A 16552-nucleotide genomic window follows, 5' to 3' on the forward strand; every position below is an offset into this window, starting at 1 on the left:
ATGTTGGTGTCTCATTATGGTTTTATTTTATATTTTCCTGATGACTAATGATGTTGAGCACTTTTTTATGTGTTTCTTGGCCATCTGTGTGTCTTCTTTTGTGAAGTGTCTATTCAAATATTTTGCATATTTTAAAAATTGAGGTATTTATCTTTTTATTATTGAGTTGTAGGTATCCTTTATATATTCTGCATATAAATCTATTGTCAGATATGTTTTGCAAATATTTTCTCCCTGTCTGAGGCTTGCATATAATTTTGTTAATAGTGTCTTTTGAAGAGCAGAAATTTTTAATTTCGATGAAGTCCAATTTATCAATCTTAAATATATATATATTACTTTCTGTGATCTATTTTAAGATGCCTTACCTATTCTCAAGTCCCAAAATATTCTCCTGTTTGCTTCTAGAAATTTTAACTTAAAAAATAATTTTAGCTTTTGATTGATTTCTATGATCTATTTAAAATCAATTTTTATGAATAGTGTGAGGGAGGAAGGGTTGAAATTTATTTTTTTCCAGGCCGGGCACAGTGTCTCACATCTGTAATCCCAGCACTTTGGGAGGCCACAGCAGGTGGATTGCTTGATCCCAGGAGTTCAAGACAAGTCTGAGCAACATGGCAAAACCCTGTCTCTTCAAAAAACACAACAATTAGCCAGATGTGCTGGTGAGCACCTGCGGTCCCATCTACTCAAAAGGCTTAGGTGGGAGAATTGCTTGAGTCTGGGAGGTAGAGGCTACAGTGAGCTGAGATCACGCCACTGTACTCCAGCCTGCGTGACAAAGTGAGACCCTGTCTCAAAAAAAAAGTTTATTTTTTTCCATATGGATATTCAATTGTTCTGGCACCATTTGTGAAATAGACTTTACATTGGACTGCTTTGATGACTTTATACAATAATCAAATGACTGTTTAATTGTGGGTCTATTTCTGAGGTCTTCATTCCATTTATCTATTTGTTTAACCATATGTTACTGCCACAATATTCTGATTACTATAGCTTTATAATTAATAAGTCATGAAGGCTGGGCACAGTGGCTCACACCTGTAATCCTGTTGTTTTGGGAGACTGAGATGGGAGGATGGCTTGAGGCTAGGAGTTCAAGACCAGCCTATGCAACATAGGGAGATCCCATCTCTACAAAAAAATTTAACAGTTAGCTAGGTGTGGTGTGAACCTGTAATCCTAGCTACTCAGGAGGCTAGGGCAGAAGGACTGCTTGAGCCTGGGAGATCCAGGCTGCCGTGAGCTATTGTTGCACCACTGCACTCCTGTTTGGGTGACAGAGCAAGACCCTATCTCAAAAAAAAAAAAAAAAAAAGTCATAAATGTCATGAAGTCAGACAGGATAAATCCTCTAATTTTGTTCATTTTCAAGGCGGTTTGGATATTCTAGGTTTTTTGCATTTCCATAAAAATTTTATAATCAACACGTTCAATTTTGACAAGAGTCTTCTAGGATTATGACTAAAATTGAGTTGAATCTAGAGATCATTTTGGAAAGAAATGTCATCCCAGCAATATTGAGTCTTCCAATCCATGAACATTTATTTAGGTCTTGAATTTCTCTCAATAATATTTTGTAATCTTCAATGTAGAGGTCTTACATACCTTTTGTGAAATTTATTGCTAAGTATTTCATGGTTTTAAAAAGAGCTATTAAAGACGGAATTTTAAAAACGTGATTTTTTAGACAGTCTTACTGTTGCCCAGGTGGAGTGCCGTGGTGCGATCATTCACTGCAGCCACAACCTCTCAGGCTCAAGCAATCCTCCTGCCTTAGCTTCCCGAGTAGCTGGGACTACACTTGTGCACCACCACGCTCTGTTAATTTTTAAATTTTTTGTAGAGATGAGGTCTCGTTATGTTGCCTAGGCTGGTCTCAAACTCCTGGGTTCAAGTGATCCTCCTGCCTCCACCTCCCAAAGCGCTGGGATTATAGGCGTGAGCCACTGTGCCCAGCAGGAATATTTATTTATTTATTTATTTATTTATTTATTTATTTATTTATTGAGATGGAGTTTCGCTTTTGTAGCCCAGGTTGGAGTACAGTGGCATGATCTCGGCTCACTGCAACCTCCACCTCCCAGGTTCAAGTGATTCTCCTGCCTCAGCCTCCCGAGTAGCTAGGATTACAGGTGCCCGCCAGCACACCCGGCTAATTTTTTATATTTTTAGTAGAGATGGGGTTTCGCCATGTTGGGCAAGTTGGACCTCAGGTGATCCACCTGCTTCCGCCTTCCAAAGTGCTGGGATTACAGGCATGAGCCACCGTGCCCAGACAGGAAACTTTTAAAATTTCATTTTCTGTTGACAGCAGCAGAGGTGAGCGCCAGAAAAGACAGTCCATCAGGATATCCTAGGTGTGTGGGGAAGTGGGGTGGAGGAGTACCACTTATTTGCAGATGGCTGTGCAAGACCTGGGAGTGTGGAAAAGAAAAGTGGCCATGTGATGGGGGAAAGTCGGATGCATAACACTTTCAAGAAGACTCTTCCCCTCTCTGCCCTGTTCCTAAGAAGGAATGTTCTTCCTCAACACTCTCCTGGGAGGTGAAGGCAGGACAATGCCAAGGGGCCTTGGGAAGGTGTTCCTGTTCCGCCAAGCCTTCTGAGCTGCATCATTCAGCCACCCCTCTGTGGGGGCTGTTGCCACCATGACCTGAGATGAGCATGGTCCTCTGGGGACAGATGAGCTGGCCTCAGTAGTACAGGTGATATACTCTCCCCTCTCCAGGAGAAGCCACAATGGCCCCTGATCCTTACTTAGCTGGCTCAGCCTGCAGGGAGGAGATGGGGGCTGAAACACCTGGACCTTCCTCTACTCAAAATATCTTAGCCAGGACAGGCGCAGTGGCTCATGCCTGTAATCCCAGCACTTTGGGAGGGTGAGGTGGGTGGATCACTTGAGGTCAGGAGTTCGAGACCAGCCTGGCCAACATGGAGAAACCCTGTCTCTACTAAAAATACAAAAATTAGCTGGGTGTGATGGCACCCGTCTGTAATCCCAGCTACTTGGGAGGCTGAGGCAGGAGAATCGCTTGAACTGGGGAGGCAGATGTTGCAGTGAGTGGAGATCACGCCACTGGACTCCAGCCTGGCCAACAGTGCAAGGCTCCGTCTCAAAAAAAAAAAAAAAAAAAAAATTCACATCCAGGCCCCTGGCCTAGCTTTGCTTTTTGCTCCCTTCCACTGACTGCCTCCCTTCGTGGTCTCTCCAGCCCGTTTTCCCATGTTGCCCCACCCAGTTATAGAGTCAGCTGGCCACATCTCTCAAAGGTGCCAAAACTTCCAACTCATGCTCTGAGAAAGGATTCTTAAGAAATAGAAAACTGGATAATCCAAAACTCCACCCATACTGGGTCCTGTCCCTGTCTTGTTGGGAAGAATGTGGGTGGAGAAGGAGGGAAGGAGAACAAGAGAGCTTCCCCCTTGTGAAGCAAGAGGACCATTGAAGGAGGAGCAGTTGCAGTGCCAAAGGGGACTTTCATCCCTCTGTACCCCTCACAGTGCCCCAGAAGCCCCTTCAAAGAGAGATGTACTCTCCATACTTCAAGACAATGCTAGTTACTACGACAGGTAAACCCCCAAATATATTTTGTTTATTTCTCACTCATTTACCAGTTCGTTGCAGGTGTTCTTGGTTGCAGGTGACCTTCCCCCATGCAGTGATTTAGAGACCAGGTTTTTTCCCTTTTGAGGCTCTACCACCCCCTGGTCTATGATCTTCTACACTCATTTAATAGGAGGGGAAAGAGACCCCATGAAAGGCATGACCATGGCTCAAAAGCCTTGGCCTGGAAGTGGCAAACATTACTTCTGCTCCCATTCCATTGGCAAGAACATGTCATGGGGCCAAGGGGTCCTGGGAAACGTGGTCCCTGGCTCAGCAACTGCCTCCCAGTGACAATAACACTGTCATGTTGCTGTCCCTGCCACTGAGCTCTGTTGAGTTTTCACCAGTCAGGTGGCCTTGCTTTTAAACTGTGCAGAGCTCTCTGGATGTGAGGAGTTATCTCTCACTCCATCACCAGCATGGTTTCTTACTCTCTCCTCCATTGTTGAGGTTGAACAGGCTCTTCTCCAGCCCTACCCTCCTCCCTCAGCCACCTGGGGTCCCCCTCCTAGTTGCTTGCCTAAACCTGACCTCCTCCAAGACACTTTTCAAGGATCTCAGCATCTTCCATTCTCTGGGCACCCTGTTTGCCATAAACACAAGTAGGAGCACTGTTTGGGGAACATATGTGCCCCTCTCTCATCTGCTTGCTAATGTTTGGTATTCTTCAACAGAGCACCAAGGTCTTCTCCCCATGACCAACACCAAGACTTCAGATGCGTGTCCCCAGCACCAAGACTTCAAATGCGTGTCCCCAACACCAAGACTTCAGATACCTGCACCCTGGGGGAGGGGGCAGATCTGACACACAGGAGAGTGGATGACTGGGGGGTCTTTATAAGTCCTTGCAGAGGGCAGGGAAGGAGAGCAAGGGGACCCTGGGCAGGGGCAGACAAGGGAGCCAGCTATTGAAAGGGAGGCTTTGGCTATATTTTTCAATCAGCTCTATTTTTTAGTCATATGTTGAGCATCTTCAGCTTTTTCTAAACAGACTAATCAAATAGTGTCCACTTATTAAATGCTGATATGGTTTGGCTTTGTCCCCAACCAAATCGCATTTTGAATTGTAGCTTGTATAATTCCCACGTGTTTCGGGAGGGACCTGGGGGGAGATCACTGAATCATGGGGGCGGTTTCTCCCATACTGTACTAATGGCAGTGAGTAAGTCTCACGAGATCTAATGGTTGTATAAGGGGAAACCCCTTTCACTAGCTTCTCTCATTCTCTTTTTGCCTGCCACCATGTAAGACATGCCTCTCGCCTTCTGTCATGATTGTGAAGCCTCCCCAGCCACGTAGAATTGTGAGTCCATTAAACCTCTTTTTCTTTATAAATTACGCAGTCTTGGATATGTCTTTATTAGCAGTGTGAAAACAGACTAATACAAATGCCAGCCTTGTGCTGAGCACCACTAGCGCTTTTTATAAGCATGGTCTGATTTATCTTCCCAACAACCTAGTGAGGTAGGAACTCTTATTTTATCCCCATCTGGCACAGGAGAAAAGCAAGACTTGGAGAAATTTAGTAATTTCCCCAAGGTCACATAGCTTCTAGTCATTCTAGAAGAGCTTGGGTTTGAACCTAGGTATCCAACCTCAAAGTCTGCCAGTCCTCTGTGCCTCTGTCTCCTCTTCCTCCGGGATACCCAGCATGGCAGAGGCACTCAATGCTCGTTGACTACCCATGTCCTCTTCCACACTTCAGCCTTCCATGCAGTCAGGGTAGGGTCATGAGACAAACTCTGACCAACAGGCTGTGAATGGAAGTGACAGGTGTCATTTCTGAACCGAAACACTGAAGTGCTGGTGTCCAACCCTCCTGTTCTCTCTTGCCCTTTAGTGGCAACCACAGAGGCCATGGTTTGAAATGGTAGAGCCACTAGAAGGAAGCAGCCTGTACAAGGGACAGCTAACCTGGACAGTTACCCAACCTGCAGCAGTTTTGTGTGAACGAGAAAAATACACCTTTGTTGCGTCAAGAAGCCGCTAAGATTTGGAGGTAAATGTTTACCTCAGCACACTATAGCCTCTTCTGACCAATACACCAGAACAGGACACCAGATAGAGCAGGGTTCCACCCAGTTGGTTACTGACAAGGTGGTGCTCGCAGACATTTTGTTTTACATACTTTACAGTGCTCCAGAGTAAGGCTGGAACTGAAGGACTTTCTAAAACACAAGTTCCCAGCCGGGCGCGGTGGCTCACGCCTGTAATCCCAGCACTTTGGGAGGCCAAGGTGGGCGGATCACTTGAGGTCAGGAGTTTGAGACCAGCCTGGCCAATATGGTGAAACCCCATCTCTACTAAAAATACAAAAATTGGCCGGGCGCAGTGGCTCACGCCTGTAATCCCAACACTTTGGGAGGCCGAGACGGGAGGATCACGAGGTCGGGCGATCGAGACCATCCTGGCTAACACGGTGAAACCCCGTCTCTACTAAAAATACAAAAAAATTAGCCGGGTGCGGTGGCGGGCGCCTATAGTCCCAGCTACACGGGAGGCTGAGGCAGGAGAATGGCGTGAACCCGGGAGGCGGAGCTTGCAGTGAGCCGAGATTGTGCCACTGCACTCCAGCCTGGGCGACATAGCAAGACTCCACCTCAAAAAAAAATAAAAAAAATAAAAAATAAAAAAAAAATACAAAAATTAGCTGGGCCTGGTGATGGGCGCCTATAATCCCAGCTACTCAGGAAGCTGACGCAGGAGAATCACTTGAACCTGGGAGGCGGAGGTTTCAGTGAGCCTAGATTGCACCACTGCACTCCAGCCTGGGCGACAAAGTGAGACTCAGTCCAGTTGCAAAACAAAACAAAACACCAAAATACAACAACAAAAACACCACAAGCTCCCAGAGGCAGGTGGGAGAACACCGAGGGTCTTCATCAGCCCCCTGGGGAGCAGGAGCCCCTGGCCCAGCCTCCCATCCCAGCTTCCCCTCTGCCCTGCATCAAACTTCTCCCTGTTGCTGGTTTCTAGAGCTGTTCCCCTCTAGCACAGCCCCTCTGTCTCCACCCCCAGCAGCCAGCTTCCAGAAGCTAAAGCGAGACACCGCTGGAAGTCTCCCCACGCCTCACATTGTCTTTACTTCACATTGTCTTTCAGATGAGTCCCTGGGGATGTGGAGCTCTTGCGATTCTTCCGTCTGATCCTGCAATCCAGGAAATCACCACTTTCTGGCCTCTGAGGACTGGAGAGCCAGTGTGGCAGGCAGGAAGCTCCAGTCTGGGCTGTCCACTGCCAGGTCAGGTCTGGGGAGAAGGTGGAGAGTCCCAGGCCCGGGATGGGCTCCTGGCTGGGGTGGGGAGGGCCAGGATAGCCAGCGTGTTCACTCCTCCCACAGATGGTTCTGCAAACCCTTGCGAAGCCTCTCTGTGCGCCTGGCTCTGTGCTTGGTGCTACGGGAGCACAAAGGCAAGAGATGGTGGCACCTGACTTCCAGGAGCCTCCCTCCTGCAGGCCCAAGTAGGATATTAGCTGCAGAGAAACAGAGCAAAGGAACAAATATCAGTCAGCGATTTTTCACTTGCAAGTGATGTGAACCCAGGGCCAGAGTAAGATCTATAGAGAGGCCGGGCGCAGTGGCTCACATCTGTGGTCCCAGCACTTTGAGAGGCCAAGGTGGGTGGATCACTTGAGGTGAGGAGTTTGAGATCAGCCAGGCCAACATGGCGAAACCCTGTCTCTATTAAAAATACAAAAATTAGCTGGGCGTGGTGGCATGCCCCTGTAATCCCAGCTACCCAGGAGGCTGAGGCAGGAGAATCACTTGAACCTGGGAGGCAGAGGTTGCAGTGAGATTATACCACTGTACTCCAGCCTGGGCGACAGAGGGTGACTCTGTCTCAAAACAACAACAACAACAACAACAAAACAAAAAAGAAAGGAAAGAAAGGAAGAAAGAAAGAAAGAAAAAGAAAGAAAGGAGGGAGAGAGGGAGGAAGAGAAGGAAGGAAGGAGGAAGGAAGAAAGAAAGAAAGAAAGAAAGAAAAAAAGAAAGAAAGAAAGAAAGAAAGAAAGAAAGAAAGAAAGAAAGAAAGAAAGAAAGAAAGAAAGAAAGAAAGAAAGAGAGAAAGGGAAAAAAACCCTGATATAGTTCTGGCTCTGACTGGGTCACAGCCCCAAACCTGAACGGATCCCATAGCAAGCACAGGGATCGGGAGTGGAGGGGGTGAGAGAAAAGATGGGCTACTCTGACTTCGAGACCTGGGCCGCATGCGCCTGTCTGGATCCTGGGGGTGGAATCAGCTTCTTCTGGACCACATGTCTGAAGGTTGGGGGACAGATGTTTCTCATGGAATATTGGGGTGTTTTGATCAGAAGGAGAAAGGATGCTGGGTAGGGTCACAACCAAGGCCTGCTTATGGTGGGAGAATGGAATATGCCCTCAGAGAAGTATGAACCAAGGGCTGTGGGAATTCAGAAGAGGGAGATGTCATGCCCAGCTGAGGGGGTCAAGGAAGGCTTCATGGAGGAGGAGGCATCTGGGTCTTGAAGAATGACCACAGTTTGAGCATTGGATCTCGTAGGATGGGAGGAAAGGGCATTGTGGGCTCAGGGAACAACGTGAGCAGAAACCTGGATGTAAGCCCAGAGAGAAGCAGAGGCTGAAGCCGGATGAAGGAAAGGCCTCGAATGCCAAACTAAGGGGCATGGATTGAATTTGGGGAGCCAAGGATGGGATCATCAGATCTGAGCTCCTGGAAACGCATACTAACCACTCAGGGGCCCAGCTCCCCACCCCCGCCTCTGGCCTGCTCTGTGTGCCCACAGATCACTTTTTCTTTCATTCAGCTCAGACAGATCTGGAGTTCTCCAATAGAAACGCTTACTCAGAAATGGAGGAAAAGTGAAAACAGAGAGTGTGATTACAGACCTTAGCTTTCTCCTGCCAAAGTAGAGAAGCTTGGGTACCTGTGACAGCCCCCCTCTTCTCTGGGCTTAACCTGCCCTCTCCCCTCTGCCTGCTGAGCCCCAGGATGGGTGGGGGCTGTGCTGGGGGTAGACAGTGTGCTCTTCCTGTGGGACCCTCAGGCTCTCCAGGGTCCATTCCTGCCCTGCCCTGAATAGTACTTGCTCTGTAGCTGCCCTGGCTCAGGGCAAGGGGGGGCACCCCCAATTCTCACCCCCTAAATTCCTCCCCTGACCCTGGAGCCACACTGCTCTTATTATGTCACCAGGAGGGTTTTCCAAGACATCTGCCAAGAATCCGATGAAAATCAGCTGAAGGTTGAGTCTGCGCTAGTTCTCAGCCCCTGAAGGGTGAGCAGGGCCATGTTCCAGTCAAACGTGTGGACTTTGGATTCCACCTCTGTCGCTAAGATGGGATAGAGATGTCGCGTAGCCTTCCCGAGCCTCGGTTTTCTCTTCTGCAATAGAGAACTAATAAGCTCCAGCTCACAGAATTTGTTGGAGGATTAAACAGGATCCCGGATGTCACTTACAGGCATGGGACATGTCTGCAATAAGCGGTGACAATGATGATGATGAAGAAGAAGATAATGGAGATGAAGGAACTGCCAGGAGGGGAGACATGGACCAGCAGGGTCTTTTCATTTGGATTGCTCTGAGCTGACACCAGGTGTGTGTGAGTCCACACCGACAGGCTGGACAGATGGATGGGCAGGGGGTCAGGACACAGCACAGGGGCTGAGGGCAACACATCCCCAACCACACTCCTAGGCTCTGAGCTCTCCTCACACTGCTGTACTCAAGAGAACCTCAACATGAACACTCATCATGTCCTCTAGCCTGGAGCTTCCCAAATTAAGGAAGGGGTGGCCTCTGGGTCATTCCAGAAAGCCCTGGGATTCAGACTGTGCCAATGTTACTTTGGGTGGACTCCCTGAGCCTCAGCCTCAGCCTCCCCCATCAGTTAGGGGATCCCAATCAGGCTTTTTGGAGGTCAGAAACTGCCAGAAGAGAGGGCTTTTAACAAGGTTTCTACAAACCTTGAGTTTGCTAAAAAGGGGCTGATGGACAGGGTGGGGCAGGCGGGGAAAGGTGGGAGGAGGAGGAAGGCTCAGGTCAGGGGTCACCAGGCTTTAATGATCCTCTCTCAGCAAACTAATTTGAGGATGCATTCCAATTGTATTTACTTATTTATGTCATGAACATAAACTATTACATTAATATATTATGCCCATTATAAAAATATGTATAAAATGAAAAATCTAAGAGATATCAATAGGAAACAAGTTAAACAAATGACATCCCATCCATACAATTAACTATGACTGACCTATTTTTTAAAATGATGTCTTATAACTCGATAATAAGAAGACAAACAACTAAATGTAAAGATGGACAAAACAGGCCAGGTGTCGTGGCTCATGTCCGTAATCCCAGCACTTTGGGAGGCCAAGACAAGTGGATTGCTTGAGGCCAGGAGTTCGAGACCAGCCTGGGCAACATGGTGAAACCCCGTCTATACTAAAATTACAAAAACTAGCTGGGCGTGGTGGCAGGCGCCTGTACTCCCAGCTACTTGGGAGGCTGATGCAGGAGAATCACTTAAACCCAGGTGGCAAAGGTTGCAGTGAGTCAAGATTGTGCCACTACCCTCCAGCCTGAGCAACAGAGCAAGACTTCCCCACCCCCAACTCCTGCTGCTGCTGCAAAAAAAAGACAAAAGACTTTAATTGACATATTTTTGAAAGGAAATACATGGGCTGGCATGGCTCAATATACTGTGGCACACGCCTATAATCCCAGCACTTCAGGAGCCGAGGCGGGAGGATCGCTTGAGGCCAGAAGTTCGAGACCAGCCTGGTCAACATAGCAAAACCCCATCTCTACCAAAAAAAAAAAAAAAAATTAGCCGACATAGTGGTGTGTATCTATAGTCCCAGCTACTCAGGAGGCTGAAGCAGGAGGATCTCTCGGGCTCAAGGAGCTCAAGGCTGCAGTGAGCTATGATCGTGCCACTGCACTCCAGCCTGGGCGACAGAGGAAAACCGTGTCTCTCTAACAATAATAATAATAATAATAATAATGGTTAATAAGCAACAAAAATGTTCCATTTAATTTGTTATTAGAAAAATGCAAATTAAAACCACAATGAGATACCATTTCAGACCCACCAGTATGGCTATAATCAAAAAGACAGATAATAATAACAAGTGTGGTGGAGAATGTGGAGAAAGTGGAAGCCTCATCCATTGCTGGTGGGAATGTAACATGATGCAGCCACTTTGGAAAACAGCTTGGCAGTTTCTTAAAAAGTTAAATAAAAACTACCCAAGAGAAGTAAAAACATGCGGCCACACAAAGACTTGTACGTGAATGTTCATAGCAACATTGTGCATTTTAAAAACCCTGTAAACATCCAAACGTGCAAAGGCTGGTCACTGGATAAACAAAATGTGAAATATCCATTCAGTGTAATACTACTTAGCAATAAAAAGGAACAAACTGGCCGGGCACGGTGGCTCACATTCGTAATCTCAGCACTTCGAGAGGTCGAGGCAGGTAGATCACCTGAGGCCAGGAGTTTGAGACCAGCCTGGCCAACATGGTGAAGCATCATCTCTACTAAAAATACAAAAATTAGCCAGGAGTAGTGGTGCATGTCTGTTGTCCCAACTACTCGAGAGACTGAGGCACGAGAATTGATTGAACCTGGGAGGCGGAGGTTGCAGTGAGCCGAGATCGCACCACTGCACTCCAGCCTTGGTGACAGAGTGACTCGGTATCAAAAAAAAAAAAAGGAACAAACTTCTTCAATGAGCTACGACATAGATGAACTTCAAAAATATGATGCTCAGTGAAAGAAGCTAGACACAGAAGATCACATATTGTATGCTTCCATATATACGAAATTTCCAGGAAAAAAACCTGTAGAGAAAGCAAATCCGTCATTGCTGGAGCTGGGATGGGTGTGAGGATTCACTGCAGATGGATCCAATAGGCCTTTGGGGGATGATGACAATGTTATAAAACTGGCTTCTGGTGATAGTTGCCCAACTCTATACATTAAAAAAAAAAACTGTTGAACAGTACATTTACAATGGATGTGTTTTATGTAAATTATATCATATCTCAATAAAGTTGTTTAAAAGAAAACAAAATGAGGAACTTGTTAGGTACTGGTTTAGAAAGGTCTCCAAGTTTTTTTTTTTTTTTTTTTTTTTTTTTTGAGATAGAGTCTTGCTCTGTCACCCAGGCTGGAGTGCAGTGGCGCAAACTCTGCTTACTGCAACCTCTTTCTGCCTCCCAGGTTCAAATGATTATCCTACCTTAGCCTCCCCAGTAGCTGGGATTACAGGCATCTGCCACCATGCCCAGCTAACTTTTGTATTTTTAGTAGAGACAGGGTTTCAACATGTTTGTCAGGCTGGTCTTGAACTCCTGACCTCAGGTGATCCACCCGTCTCGGCTTCCCAAAGTGTTAGGATTACAGGTAGGAGCCACCACGCCTGGCCTCCAAGGTGTATTTTTTAAATGGAAAAACAAAACCCAGAATATGCTACCATTATGAGGTTTTTTTTGTTTTTGTTTTTGTTTTTTTTTGTGTGTGTGTGATGGAGTTTTGCTCTTCTGCCCAGGCTGGAGTGAAGTGGGATAATCTCGGCTCACCGCAACCTCCGCCTCCCAGTTCAAGCAATTCTCCTGCCTCAGCCTGCCAAGTAGCTGGGATTATCAGTGCCTGCCCCACGCCCGGTTAATTTTTTTTTTTTTTTTTGAGACAGAGTCTCGCTCTGTTGCTCAGGCTGGAGTGCAGTGGTGCGATCTCGGCTCATTGCAAGCTCCGCCTCCCGGGTTCATGCCATTCTCCTGCCTCAGCCTCCTGCATAGCTGGGACTACGGGTGCCCGCCACCACGCCTGGCTAATTTTTTGTATTTTTTAGTAGAGACAGGGTTTCACCATGTTTGCCAGGCTGGTCTCGAACTCCTGACCTCAAGTGATCCGCCCGCCTCAGCTTCCCAAAGTACTGGGATTACACGTGTGAGCCACCGTGCCCAGCCCCACAGTGTTTTTAAAAGAGGAACAGGTGTATATATATATACTTTAATGCAGATTTACATTTATATGTTTATACTTACACATGCCTATATGGATTTGCACAGATGCTCTGGAAGGATACACGAAAACTGGTGAGACTAGGTGTTTTGGGTGAAGGAAGTGGAGGGCTTGCAGGCCAGGAGTGGGAGAGTGACTTTTGCACCTTTACATTTTTTCCTTTTAATTTTGGTAAAATGCACGTAACAAAGTTTACCATCTTAGCCATTTTTTAAGTGTACAGTTCAGTGGTGCTAAGTACATTCGCCTTTTGGTACAACCATCACCACCATCCATTTCCAGAGCTCCTTTCATCTTGTGAAACTGAAACTCTGTACCCGTAAAAGAACTCCAGTTCCCCTCTCCCTAGGTTCCTGGCACTCCCGTTTCTCTGTAAAGAAGCCTGTTCCAGACACCTCATATAGTGGAATCACACAGTATTCGTATTTCTGTAACAAGCTGATTTCACGGAGCACAATGTCCTCAAGGTTCACCCATGTGGTAGCATGTGACAAAAGCGCCTTCCCTTTTAAGGCTGAATAATGTATGTATGTGTGGGCCACATCTTGTTTATCCATTCATCTCTCCATAGATATTTGGGCTGCTTCCACCTTTTGGCCAATATGAATAATGCTGCTATGAACATGGGTGTACAAATGTCTCTTTCAGATCTTTGTATCTTTATTTATTTTATTTGTCAAGACGAGGATCTCCCTCTGTTGCCCAGACTGCCCTCGAACTCCTGGTCTCAGGCGATCCTCCTGCCTCAGTGCTGGGGTTACAGGCGTGTGAGGGACCGCGCCCGGCCGCTTTCCTTTTTTAAAGCACATTAAGGTACTACCTATTTGAAAATAAATTTAAACGTAAAAGGACGAAGTACAAATAAATACAAATGGAAGGTGTACAGTTTCTTCCCATATCCCCTACCAAGGTCCCAGCGGGTGCGTTCCCCGCAGGGCAGCAGCCGGCTCGCCCGCGCAGGGGGTCCCTGCTCAGCCGGGAGGTGCCCTCGCCTGCCCGCCGCCCACCCGTTCCCCGCCGATTGGCCGGGCCGCATTCCTGCGCGCTGCCCGCGGCCACCCCGGTGACTCACGGTGCAGGCAGCCCAGGAACGCCCGCTCGCGGGATGAGGCTGCGGCTCGCCCGGCCACGTCCTGAGGCCTGCAGCCGCTGGTTTTCCTATTTGGAAACTCCTTAGACGCCTCCGCTTCCAACAAGCTGGTCTCCTCCCTGGCCCCCAGCAGGCAGGGAAGCCTGGGAACGAAGCGCCCTCTCTCTGCGCGGGGATTCGCAGGCCTGATCTCCTAAGGAACCACGTCCACCTCTCCTCAGTTCCAGAATCCCCAAATGCCTGAAAACCGAGCTTACAGGATGGCGAAGTCTGACCTGAACCAACCTGAGATTAAGTTGCAGTTTTACTTATCAGGCTGCACGTGAATACTTACATGTTTGCTGAGGGGGAAAAAAAAGAGAGAAAAAAGTACATGTTTAATTACAAGAATGCGGTCCCAGGTACCCTGAGGGTGCCATCTATACACGCACCAAATTTTGTTTCTAAAATCTAAATAATTCTGAATTCCAAAGCACATCTGGCCCCAAGATTTTAAGTAAGAACCTGTGGGTCTGTGTTATACCCATTTTACAGAGTAGCCCAGGCTCAGAGAGGTCAAGTCACAGCCCAGAACAAGCCAGTGGGTCTAAGCCCGAGTTCCTGTCTTCCTCACCAGGCTGCCCAAGGCTCTGCCCACCCTGTCTGTCCCACTCCCTCTCCTGTCCTTCCTCTGGGAAGCTCTCCTTGTCCACTACAGCCAAAGACATCATCCTTCTTGGCAAACAACCTTTCCCCTCTTTGGTCGCAGAGCCGGGCCCAATGCCTACCACTTACGGGCAGTTGTTGGGAGACAAGAAATCTCAGTGACTAAGCCCAGACTCAGGGCTCCAGCTCCCCAGGCCCTAGCCTTGGTTTGGCCACTTTTCAGCTGTGTGACCTTGGGCAGGTTACCTAGCCCTTCTGTGCCTCAGTTCCCGCATCCATAAAAGGGCATAGTAATGATACCCTCAGCCAGGCGTGGTGGCTCACACCTGTAATCCCAGCATTTTCGGAGGCCAAGGCGGGTGGATCACTTGAGGTCAGGAGTTTGAGACGAGACTAGCCAACATGGTGAAACCCTGTCTCTACTAAAAATACAAAAATTAGCCAGGTGTGATGGCGCGTGCCTGTAATCCCAGCTACTCTGGAGGCTGAGACAGGAGAATCACTTGAACCTGGGAGGCAGAGGTTCCAGTGAGCCAAGATTGTGACACTGCACTCCAGCCTGGGCGACAGAGCAAGATTCCGTCTCAAAAAAAAAAAAAAAATGAAGGGGGCCTGAGCCCACCCCAAGCCACCCACATTCTCTCCCCATTTCGCTTGTGAATGGAGCAAGTGGGGAGGTGGCAGGTCTAGCTGTGGACAGGCCCAGACTGAGGTCGTGGTGGATCCGGGCCGACCCCACCCGCATCTTTAAGAACCTGTCCTTGGCATTCATCCAGCCAGCAGACCGTTGTTGGGGGCTACGAGAAAGAGCTTGGTGTGAATAATCTCTCTGCTGATGCCAGGGGAGCAGAGGACCTTCAAGATTGCCTGACCTGACATTTGGTGGATGAGAAAACTGAGTACTCAGGAGGGAGGTGGCCTATGAAACTCACAGAAATCTTTCCTGGGGGAGCAGCCACCAAAAGCCAGTCCAGAGTCCCTGCCCCACCCCCACCCCTACCCCCTGGGGATGGTGTTAAAAGAGAAGGACCCAGTGAATTCAGGCCCTGGGAGTTCACAGCCCTCCCCACTACCCAACTGGGAATCCCCATCAGGAGGGGGGGTCATCTGGGAGGACTCCTTTCTCCCACATCCCCCATGCAAGTTTCAGTGTGTTTCAGGCCCTAGGCTGGGGCCACCAGGCCTCTGTCTGCCTCCCTGAGCAGGAGAGCCACTGAACGTCAACCTCAAACAAATGAGAAAGCTGGCCTCGGACAAGTTTCACTTCCCAAGGGCTGTGGTGGCTACACTCTGGGCAGCGGCATCCCCAGTGCTCCCTCACCAGTTCCTTGCAAAACCCCACGGGGCTCATTGAATGCAGGACCCTCCTTCTCCCTTCTCCCTGGCCCCAGGGATTGATCCAGGCCCCCAGCAGGGGAGAAGGGGCCTCCTGAGCACGTACATCTCCAGCCCACAGAGCTCCCCTTCCAACCCAGCAGCACTCCAGCCTCTGCATGCCCAAGCTGGGGTGTCCATGCCAGACAGGACAACACTTTGACCTTCCTAGCATGTCTCCTCTCTGTTCCATCCCCATCCACACAACCACCGCCTTAACAGAGACCCTCTCCTCTCTTTCCCTGCAGCCTGGCAGCGTGCGGAGTCCTAGTGTGTAGACTCTGTCATCAGACACACCACATTCACCTTCTGATGCCACCACTCGTAGCTGTTTGGCAGTTCTAAATGTCTGCAAATTATCTGGCACTCCTCCCATCAAGAACTGAAGTCTGGCCGGGCACAGTGGCTCACTCCTGTAATCCCAGCACTTTGGGAGGCCGAGGCGGGCATATCACTTGAGGTCAGGAGTTTGAGACCAGCCTGGCCAACCTGTCGAAACCCCATCTCAACTAAAAATACAAAAACCAGCTGGGTATGGTAGCATGTGCCCATAAACCCAGCTACTCGGGAGGCTGAGGTAGGAGAATCACTTGAACCTGGGAGGCAGAGGTTGGCAGTGAGCCAAGATCTCACCATTCCACTCTAGCCTGGGTAATAGAGTGAGACTTTGTCTCAAAAAAATAATAATTATAAAAATAAAAAAGAACTGAGGTTTATGTCTTTTTACCTCAAGGCTGGCACAAGACCTTTTCTCCTGGGTCTATCTGGCTCTTCAATCCTAAACCCTTTGCTTTTTATAAGCCCTCAG

The 16552-nt window shown here is 48.3% G+C and overlaps 1 long non-coding RNA gene across 1 annotated transcript; it reads right to left on the minus strand.

Moving 5' to 3' along the window:
• Positions 1-4962: 4962 nt before the first annotated feature.
• Positions 4963-13925, minus strand: LOC105468620 (uncharacterized). The gene is made up of 3 exons (XR_979551.2): positions 13708-13925; positions 6691-7090; positions 4963-5370 (listed from the first exon to the last, which is right to left on the minus strand). It is a non-coding gene; the product is annotated as an uncharacterized lncRNA (long non-coding RNA).
• Positions 13926-16552: the final 2627 nt, after the last annotated feature.

This window comes from Macaca nemestrina, chromosome 17 (genome assembly GCF_043159975.1).
Source record: "Macaca nemestrina isolate mMacNem1 chromosome 17, mMacNem.hap1, whole genome shotgun sequence".
Lineage (NCBI taxonomy): Eukaryota > Metazoa > Chordata > Mammalia > Primates > Cercopithecidae > Macaca > Macaca nemestrina.